At 53.6% G+C, this 10,261-nt stretch overlaps 2 non-coding genes across 2 annotated transcripts; both read right to left on the bottom strand.

The window, feature by feature from the left end:
* Positions 1 to 2,090: 2,090 nt before the first annotated feature.
* trnah-gug (transfer RNA histidin (anticodon GUG)) lies at positions 2,091 to 2,162 on the bottom strand. The gene has a single exon. It is a non-coding gene; the product is annotated as a tRNA-His (tRNA).
* Positions 2,163 to 3,491: 1,329 nt separating this feature from the next.
* trnad-guc (transfer RNA aspartic acid (anticodon GUC)) lies at positions 3,492 to 3,563 on the bottom strand. Its single transcript has one exon. It is a non-coding gene; the product is annotated as a tRNA-Asp (tRNA).
* Positions 3,564 to 10,261: the final 6,698 nt, after the last annotated feature.

The following is a 10,261-nucleotide window of genomic DNA, read 5'->3' as shown; positions in this document are numbered from 1 at the left end:
AATTACCCAGACTGTAAGCACGGGAATAAAGCTTTGTCTGAATTCTGAAACCCTTCCTTTACGTCCTGTTTTCATTCAGGTAAGAGTCAACTATATGCAAAATACTACTGACAGCAAGAAGATTAAAATATTCTTTACTCAGCAGCTTATTAAAAACAGCTCCCATGATGTTCAAACCGATTTTTTACACAGAACACTGACACAGCTTTGCGTTCTGAATCTCTTTTTCTCGTGTGTTTATTTAATGTGGCACAATGTACTGGGATAGGGGTATTCTGTTCACAAACCAATAGCATTTAAACCACAGCACCCACAATGCTGCAAGTAAGTGTTTTGCACACTAAGCAGAGAGCGATGTCTTCCTCGTTAGTATAGTGGCAAGTATCCCCACCTGTCACGCGGGAGACCAGGGTTCATCAGGACATGCATTGAAGTGAAAGCAGGATGCGCTGTGACATGCACTGTGCAGACCCGCCACACTAAGAGGTGAGTGGGTCTGTTCGATCACAGCGCTAGGCGAATCCCTAAACAGTGTGCGTGCAACAAACGAAACGGGCCTGTTTCCGCCCGGTTTCGATCCGGGGAAATCGGGCCCAGTAGTGGCGGGATCTGTACAGTGCATGTCGCAGCGCTTCAATGTGCTTCCTGATGTCCTACCCCGAGTGCAGAAAAGACAGCATCCACAGCAACAACAGCTCAGGTCTCTGCACAGGAGCTAAGCTGCCCTCATCTCCTCTGCTCTGCGGCTCCTGCGGAGTGGAGTCCTGCCTGGAGCCGTGTTTGCAGGCTGTGGCTCCCCGCGCCCTGTCTGTGCGTCATGTCCAAGAGCTCCTGGGAGGAAGAGAGAGCCCTCCCACTCGGGGGCTTTTCCACGGTCTGTGTGAGGAGGGGCGGGTGTGTCCAGTAGCTTATCGAGCGGAAGCCTGGGGCGGCGGAGAGCTCTGATCGTGCAGACCTTGAGGTGTCACCTCTTTGTCTGCTTTCCCGCCCCCCCTCCGCCCAAGCTCTGCTCCAAAGTAGCCCGTCAACCCCTCACACCTGCACTTGTCACAACCTAAGGTGCGGTCATGAGACACCCATGGGGTGTCGTTCTGTTCTTGCTAATTGTTTCCTGCCTTTCGCAGGCAGGAGTCAATGCGAGGAAGATGCGCTGGACAGAGCTCAGAGGGCGCAGCTGGGTGGCTTTCCTTCTGAGTGACGTTCCTGCAACACTCTCCCGCTACTCTTGGTGCGCTCATGCCACAACACAGGAAGGCTGGAGCAGGTGGCTGTGGGCTTTGCGCACCGCCGAAATAGCTCAGTTGGGAGAGCATTAGACTGAAGATCTATAGATCCCGGGTTTTGGTATTTTGTTTCATCGCGCCCTTTGTTCCTCTCTCCAGCGCCCCCTGCCTAAAGTGACGCGTCCCTTTCTCAGCCCGAAACGCAAGCGAGACACCAGCAGCGGTCCCTTCAGGTTTCCGTAGTATAGCGGCTAACACGCGAAAGGTCCCCGGTTCGAGACCGGGTGGAAACAGCCTCGTTTTGCACGCTCCTGTACTTCACAGAGGTCTTGAGCGACCGCTCATTTGTTCCCAATGTATTTCCGGTGCCTTCGTGCACTCTTGTACCAAACGCACGTTCCTTCTGTACGCGGAGCCGATCATTTGCAATTGGGCTGTGCCGACAGACCAGGACGAGCTCTGTCGGCTCAAAAGCAGCGCAGGACCTGCAAGAACAACAGAAAGATTAGCATCCAGCGGGGGCCTCTTAGTGAGCCCAAGAGCTCATCAAGAATCGGCTCCAGCAACAGGGCTGGGCGCATTGTTCCATTCTCCGCCCACTCTCGGTGTAAACAAGTCCCTCCTGGTCTCTGCTTCAAATGCACTTTCCTGCGTTTGCTTTGGTGTAACTGGCTTCCCCTGCATGGGCGAATGTGAAGAAGATCCTTAGTAAGTCATTGAAGAAAACCGAGAAGAGGTCGGAGTGGCCTCTGTCGTTCATCAACGATCCAGTCAGGCAGTACTCCTCTGTAAAGCGCCGTTCGTTCACATCGATTGGCTTTTTTTTGCCTTCATTCGTGCGAGTAGTAAAAGCAGACGCCCCTATTCTGTCGTGACCCGGATTCGAACCAGGGTTGTTGCGGCCACAACGCAAAGTACTGACCACTATACTATCACAGCGAGTTACCGAGACACACGCGGCAGGGCGGAAAGGGCTGTGCTCTCTTCGTGTGACATAATTCGGAAAAGTCCTGACAACTCTCTTGCGTGTTTTCTCATATTTATGTAGTTTGCTTGCATGATGCCGGGAACAGCATGGTTGTTCGCTGCCATATAGTCTAGCGGTTAGGGTTCCTGGTTTTCACCCAGGCGGTTCGACTCGGTTTTGCCTCCTGCTTTCCAAAAGATCAGCACCGTGTACGAAAGAGCCGCATTAAAACTACTCGAACGTGCAAAACGTGCGAGAAGAGGGGGAGCTTGTTTCCAACCGAAACTTCTCGCGTGTGAGACGAGCTGATCATCGCTGTGGGAGGGTTACTCTGGTAGACAGGGCTGACCTTCGGCAATAGGATTTATAGTCTCCAAGATGATATTTGCACTTTCTGGAGAGGCGATTTTCTCCACTTCAGTAGCCCGATTTCGTCGATTGCGTGGAGAGGGCTGTAGAATGTGGCGCCGCCTTTCCTGCTCCGTCCATGACAGGCGTGCTGGTCTCTGGAGAGAGAGCACGGTCCATCAGCGCACTCCAATAAAGGCACTGGAAGCAGCTGAATCGCATTGGTGAAGCTCAGCGCTGGGCCGCTGGGCACGTCTTACCACCGTTTCCGTAGTGTAGTGGTTATCACGTTCGCCTCACACGCGAAAGGTCCCCGGTACGAAACCGGGCGGAAACAGACATCTTTTGTCGCCAGGCACAAAAGGGGATTGGGGGTTCGCCTAGCGTTGTAATCGAACAGACCCACTCACCTCTTAGTGTGGCGGGATCTGCACAGTGCATGTCACAGCGCATCCTGCTTTCACTTCAATGCGCGTCCTGATGTACCCCAGTCTCCCGCGTGACAGGTGGGGACAGGTGACAGGTCCTATACTAACGAGGAAGACATCGCTCTCTCCGACCCCCGGCATCGTGTCCCGACCCACCGTGCTGGAAGCCGACGCGTGCTGTGATTCCTTTACGGAGCAGAAATGACAACCGAGGAGCCGAGAGATCATTTCAGCATTTCGCGTCTGAACGGAAAACATAAACGACCAACTCGGAATGACTTGCCTTTGACGCTTCTCAAAGCGTTCTTTGTGCATCGAACAGACCCACTCACCTCTTAGTGTGGCGGGATCTGCACAGTGCATGTCGCAGCGCTTCCTGCTTTCACTTCAATGTGCTTCCTGATGTCGAGTCGTGTGCCGTGCGGAGGCTCTGAAAGCGAGAGCAATGAAAAGGTGCACGACGCTGTGAAAGAAAACAGAGAAGTGAAAGGCAGTCATTTCTCTAAGGAGGTGAAAGAAAAGCTACTCCCCGTCGGGGAATCGAACCCCGGTCTCCCGCGTGACAGGCGGGGATACTTACCACTATACTAACGAGGAAGACATCGCTCTTTCCAACCCCCGGCATCGTGTCACGACCCAGCATGCTGGAAGCCGACGCGTGCTGTGATTCCTTTACGGAGCAGAAAAGACAACCGAGGAGCCGAGAGATCATTTCAGCATTTCGCGTCTGAACGGAAAACACAAACGACCAACTAGGAATGACTTGCCTTAGACGCTTTTCAAAGCGTTCTTTGTGCACGACGACTGCGCCGACTAGCAGATACAAATGGGTTGTACAACTTTGAACTAGCAAATGGAAGAGGGCTAAGCCCCCTCTCTTTTAGCCCAGGTTCGATCTGTCTCCCAGAATCACCAGGGTGCACGCACACACACCCGTGCCGTTGAAGTGCTCTGCTTCATTTCTAAGGGCATCTCAACATTCACTCCTACCCCGAGTGCAGAAAAGACAGCGTCCGCAGCAACAACAGCTCAGGTCTCTGCACAGGAGCTAAGCTGCCCCCATCTCCTCTGCTTTGCGGCTCCTGCGGAGCGGAGTCCTGCCTGGAGCCGTGTTTGCAGGCGGCGGCTCCCCGCGCCCTGTCTGTGCGTCGTGTCCAAGAGCTCCTGGGAGGAAGAGAGAGCCCTCCCACTCGGGGGCTTTTCCACGGTCTGTGTGAGGAGGGGCGGGTGTGTCCAGTAGCTTATCGAGCGGAAGCCTGGGGCGGCGGAGAGCTGTGATCGTGCAGACCTTGAGGTGTCACCTCTTTGTCTGCTTTCCCGCCCCCCCTCCGCCCAAGCTCTGCTCCAAAGTAGCCCGGCAACCCCTCACACCTGCACGTGTCACAACCTAAGGTGCGGTCATGAGACACCCATGGGGTGTCGTTCTGTTCTTGCTAATTGTTTCCTGCCCGTCGCAGGCAGGAGTCCATGCGAGGAAGATGCGCTGGACAGAGCTCAGAGGGCGCAGCTGGGTGGCTTTCCTTCTGAGTGACATTCCTGCAACACTCTCCCGCTACTCTTGGTGCGCTCATGCCACAACACAGGAAGGCTGGAGCAGGTGGCTGTGTGCTCTTTGCACCGCCGAAATAGCTCAGTTGGGAGAGCGTTAGACTGAAGATCTAAAGATCCCGGGTTTCGGCATTTTGTTTCATCGCGCCCTTTGTTCCTCTCTCCAGCGCCCCCTTCCTAAAGTGACGCGTCCCTTTCTCAGCCCGAAACGCAAGCGAGACACCAGCAGCAGTCCCTGCAGGTTTCCGTAGTGTAGCGGCTATCACGTTCGCCTAACACGTGAGAGGTCCCCGGTTCGAGACCGGGCGGAAACAGCCTCGTGTTGCACGCTCCTGTACTTCACAGAGGTCTTGAGCAACCGGTCATTTGTTCCCAATGTATTTACGGTGCCTTCGTGCACTCTTGTACCAAATGCACGTTCCTTCTGTACGCGGAGCCGATCATTTGCAATTGGGCTGTGCCGGCAAACCAGGACGAGCTCTGTCGGCTCAAAAGCAGCGCAGGACCTGCAAGAACAACAGAAAGATTAGCATCCAGCGGGGGCCTCTTAGTGAGCCCAAGAGCTCATCAAGAATCGGCTCCAGCAACAGGGCTGGGCGCATTGTTCCATTCTCCGCCCACTGTCGGTGTAAACAAGTCCCTCCTGGTCTCTGCTTCAAATGCACTTTCCTGCGTTTGCTTTGGTGTAACTGGCTTCCCCTGCATGGGCGAATGTGAAGAAGATCCTTATTAAGTCATTGAAGAAAACCGAGAAGAGGTCGGAGTGGCCTCTGTCGTTCATCAACGATCCAGTCAGGCAGTACTCCTCTGTAAAGCGCCGTTCGTTCACATCGATTGGCTTTTTTTTTGCCTTCATTCGTGCAAGTAGTAAAAGCAGACACCCCTTTAGGGAGCCTGTCAGCACCCGGCGTTTTCCCCTTCTGTAAGCTCTCCATAGCCTCTCAGCTCTTCTACTGTCAAATCCCCCTCAAGTACTTCCCTATCTTCTTCACTCAAAACGTTTTCTAGCTTTGAGGTAAAAAAATGAATTTCTTCATCCTTTACCTCTGTAGAGCTGTACAGTCTTGAGTAGAAGTGTCACGCCCTCTGCAGCCAGAGGGCGGTCCTTCTATGTCCTATCCCTAGTTTCTGGTCTGCTGTCCTTCCTGTCCCTCTCTTTCCCTTGGCTAAATATTTCAGGGTCTTGCACTCTGTCCTCGCTCAGCACTGACGTTCGGATGTCCTGAGACCCGCCTAGCACCAGGGCGCCCCACGTCCGCTCCCTGAGGGCACAGGTTTCTATACGGCATTCCTGAACTCTTTGCACTAATGAGCCCGGGCCTTTTTCCCGTATCGCCGCTAAGCATATGGGTCTTTTTCCGCCCTCCTGCTCCCCACGGTTAGTCCCCTTGGACGTCCGTGACAAGAAGGCCTCGATGCAGGAGAGGATAGCACTCGGCTCTGTTCTCTCTCTTCCCTCCTCATCAACTACACTTTCCATGACAGAATTGGAGCCTACCACTTTCCTGAAAAAGAAGCAAGTACACTTCTCATTTTCTTCCAAGAACTGCACTCTGCTTCTTAACAGCACTCCTCGACTACTTTCTTCCGCTATGCTCCGGACATCCTTTTTTAAAAGGGTGATATCCTCGAGCACATCGAAGCCACTGTCTCGTGTAGAGACGCTGCAGCTGCCTCTGTTTCCTGGCTAGCACTCTTCTCCGTCTGGCAGCAGCCTTCCTTCCCTCAGCCATGAAAAAGGCCTTTGTCCTCACCTTCACCTCCTCCCACCACTCTCCTACTGACTCGTACAGACACTGCAAGGACAGCCACTGTGATAGTTTCTCCTTGTAGCGGGATACTACCCCCTCATTCTCTAGCAGCTTTGTGTTGAGTTTCCAGAGGCCTGGGCCAAAGACAGTCCCGCCCTGGAGTTCCACTCTACACCCTAAAGCCTGATGATCTGAGAAGAAGACAGGCTGAAGAGTGACCCCAACAACTTTCACTCTCTCTGAGACAAAGCAATAGTCAATTCTGGAGCTGCTATTCCTCCCTGACCATGTATATCCTGCTATTGTGGGATATATACATCTATATGTGTCTGAGAGTTTAAAGTCTTGAACTAAGTTTTGCAGGGCCAGTGAGCTGGAATCCAATTTTATCGGAGAGCTAGACTGCCTATCTGTGTGCTCTAAGATACAATTAAAATCCCCTCCCACTATCACGTCTGTGCTACATAACAATAGGGGAGAGAGTGCTTTGAGTAGCTCCACCCTTCCTCCAACGTCAGTAGGACAATACACATTGATTAGACGCAGGTTAACGGTCCCCCATTCCACATCCACACACAGCAACCTGCCATCTATGACCCTCTGAATACTTTTCAATTTGAATGCCCATCCTTTGAAAAGAATGGCCACGCCAGAGGTTCTGTTGTTATTGTCCCCTGACCAATCAGAAGGCCCTTTATCCCACCTATCTTCAAAGCTTTTATACCTCTCTTGATTTACTTCTTTTTCTTTTTCTTCTTACCAATTTCCTGCCAGCCATCCTCTGAATGAGCCTTCATCAGGGTGGCAGCAGTAATAGCGTTCACGGAGTCCATTTCAGGGAAGGGGGTAGAGGGAGGGGTGGAGGGGTTCCAGCTGTCCCCATCACCATGCTCTCCTTCCTCCTCGCTCGGGGAGAAAACAGAGTCATTTTTCCTTTTCCTCAAGTCCAGCTCCTGGGAGCACTGAGGGGAAAGGGGTGCAGCCGATGCACCAGTCTCCTCTTCCCCCTCACCCACCAGCTGCTGCAGATCCTCCGTGATGGACTGGCTGGACCCGCTCCACCGGGAGGCCCCACACTGGCCCTCGTTCTGAGGAGCAGGAGTGGGGGAGGGGTCCTCGCTGTTCTCGGGGGTTTTCAAACCCTCGTGCTTGTCTGGTGCAGTCTGCAGTTGTGGGGGCGTAGTGGATTTCTCTTCCACCGGCCCCGGAGCCACAGCAGGACTGATCCTGGCTGGAGGCTGAGAGTCTTTGTCCAACAAGGGTTCTTTGTTTGACTTGTTATTTGCTTTGGATTTTCAGGCCGGTTTGGCTGAAACAAGCACTGCCTCATCCTTTCTCATTTTGAGTTTATTGGCGTAGGCGTGAGGGCAGTTCTTAAAAACGTGTCCTTCCAAGCCACATAAATTGCAATTTGGCAGCATTGAACAGTCAGAGGCTAAATGTCCCTGTTTGCCACAGGTCATGCAGCATTTCACAGTGCAGGACGATGCCAGGTGTCCCACAGCACCACAGCGCTGACACACCTTTGGTTGTCCCACATAAAAAACATAGCCATTGCAGGCGCCCAGCCGGATTGTAGAGGGCAGGTGCCTTAAGCCTCCATTTACATTGTCCGGTAGCAAACGAACCTCGAATTTCCTTGCTCCTGTTTTTATACTGTCAACATCTCTAACCTCAGTTCCATGGTGGACAGTGCAGTACTGGTTAAGCCAGGTGTGAATGTCCTCCGTCTTTGCCAGATCCGAGAACATAACAACATGCACCGTTTTCCTCTCTCTCTGTGTCAGAGGCTGCAAGTTGATCTTCTCAAGGGCAGGAACTTTCCCTCTTTTTGCCTCAAACACATCCACACATCGTTCAAACAGAGAATAGGTAGCAAAAACAACCTCAAATGCTTTCTGACCTGGGAGAGCGAAGATGAAATCCAAGTGCCGAGGTTCAAAGCCAAGTTCCTTCTGCAACACTTTTCTGCTGAACTGCATGCGATCCATGAAGAGGTCATCCAAAAGCTCAAAACGCACAGCATTCTTGCGGGATCCAAAAGTTGCCATTTCGTAAACTGCAAAACAAACACTGCTTCCACAAAACAAGAAAACAATCCAACTACTCCACCTACAGGATGATCAAGGTATCTCCCCTGCCAGGTAAGTATAAGTTATATAAGGCCCTGCAAGCGGCCCACAGCCACAGCACAAAGCGCGCAGCCTAGGCCAGCTACTCGCCCCGCAAGCCACTGCCTCCTGCTGGGCCCACTCTTTCGCACACTCACACGCCACACTAACACTCAAAAGGGTGGGCAAAACGAGAAAACGAGCGCGCCGTTTCCTACACATCTGCAGTCGCCAATGCGCATTCGCAGCATGTCCCGGGATGCAATTTGGCCTCATTTGCATAACACCAGACCCACAAATCGCTACGCAAGCTTGCGTCGTGTGCCTGCCACACACCGAACAAACACCGGAGCCTTTTAAGCAATTTCCAAAAAATGGGCCTGCTCGCCTGCCCACAAGGCTCCGTCTCTTACCCGCTCTCCAGAGACTGCTGCCTTCTGTGCTGTTCTCTCGGCACCGCTGCAGCGCACACAACTCCTGCAGCGCGGGGAGAAAGTTTCCACGCTCCGCCGCAGGGAAGGCTCGCTCCGTGCGCACATGTCCTTTCAATGCCAGTTCAACAAGTGCTCCGCATTAGCAGCGTCGGGGCTCCGGCGTGTCGCACCTCACCTCACCTCGCACAGCCCCCTCCTTGAATGTCTGGCGCTGGGCATGCCCCGCTCTCCTCCACCTTATCTTATCGCGTGTGACCACCGACAATGGCCACAATGCCGGGGAATGGCACCTGTAAAGTGTTAATTGGGGCACAGGAACAGCCCGTCTCGTCTCGGGGGCCAGCTTCTAAGACAATACAGCAAACACAGCGGGGCGGGGGAAGTAGACGACACGACACATGCAGGTACATTCAGCTCCGGCGGGAACGAGTCATTTGTCGGTCTTTTCAAGTGCTGGGAGCCGAGTAATCCTTCGCTTGTATCGTTTCTCCCCGGTGACTAGATCTCACCCTGCGACTCTCGACTGGGCTCACCCACGGCAACCCAGCAGGTGTGAGCCTAGCCGGCACCCGGATGGGAGATTCCCCCCAGAAAAGCTCAGGTTGCTGCTGCTCCTACAAGAGGTGTGACTGGGACCAGTAGGGAGCACTCACCCTGCGGTCTGTGTGGCTTTCTTATGCCCCAGCATCCTGATGGCGACACTCTGCAGCACAAACAGGCGCCGTCCTTCGGGGGAGGCATAAAACCCAGGTCCCGACCCTCCTTGGCCATTAAGAAATACCAGGGCGTCTCTCAAAAAGAGACTCCGGGGGTGTCTCTCTGGTGTTAGTGTTCCCCTTTACCAATCAGTCGGGGTCTCCTCCTAATCCCCGTCTCATATGTAACAATCAATGACGAGGCCCCCCTGTCCCGCGATATTGTACTTGTCTCCTGGCTGCTGGCTGGCGCCGTGAGATTTAGTACTCGCGCAAGAGACAGGGGGCAGAGCGCGAACGCGGTCCCCCGCCCCCCACAAAGTGTGCGCTCCAGGTTCCCTCTCGGGGCTCTGCAACACAGCGGAAAGGCAGCGAGAAGGAGCCTCTTGCTCTGACACCGCAAGGCCACAAGAGTGCGGAGGCGCCATGTGCCCGGCCGACGTGTTGAACTGGTGCGCTTTATGTGCTGAAATAAACACGCGACAGCCCAGAAATGTTTTCAGAGTGCTGTGCACTGGAGGTTTTTGTCTTGTGAAGACTTGCCTTGTGCTCCTCCGTGCAGTTTGTTTGTTCTCCTCAAGTGCGGGACAAGCCAACACAAGGGAGCACATTCGCCAACATCCAGGTACGCAATGCGATTTGGAAAGAGGCTCCTTTCCAAAGAGTTGCACACGAACGATCCTTCAGTCCTGCTCGGGGGGCACAGAGCCCCAGCCACACACAGCTTCAAGTAGCGAGTTAGGCACGATGGCTTTT

This window comes from Lepisosteus platostomus, unplaced genomic scaffold (assembly GCF_059453375.1).
Source record: "Lepisosteus platostomus isolate fLepPlt1 unplaced genomic scaffold, fLepPlt1.hap1 Scaffold_66_H1, whole genome shotgun sequence".
NCBI lineage: Eukaryota > Metazoa > Chordata > Actinopteri > Semionotiformes > Lepisosteidae > Lepisosteus > Lepisosteus platostomus.
This window is presented reverse-complemented; position numbering and strand designations above follow the sequence as displayed.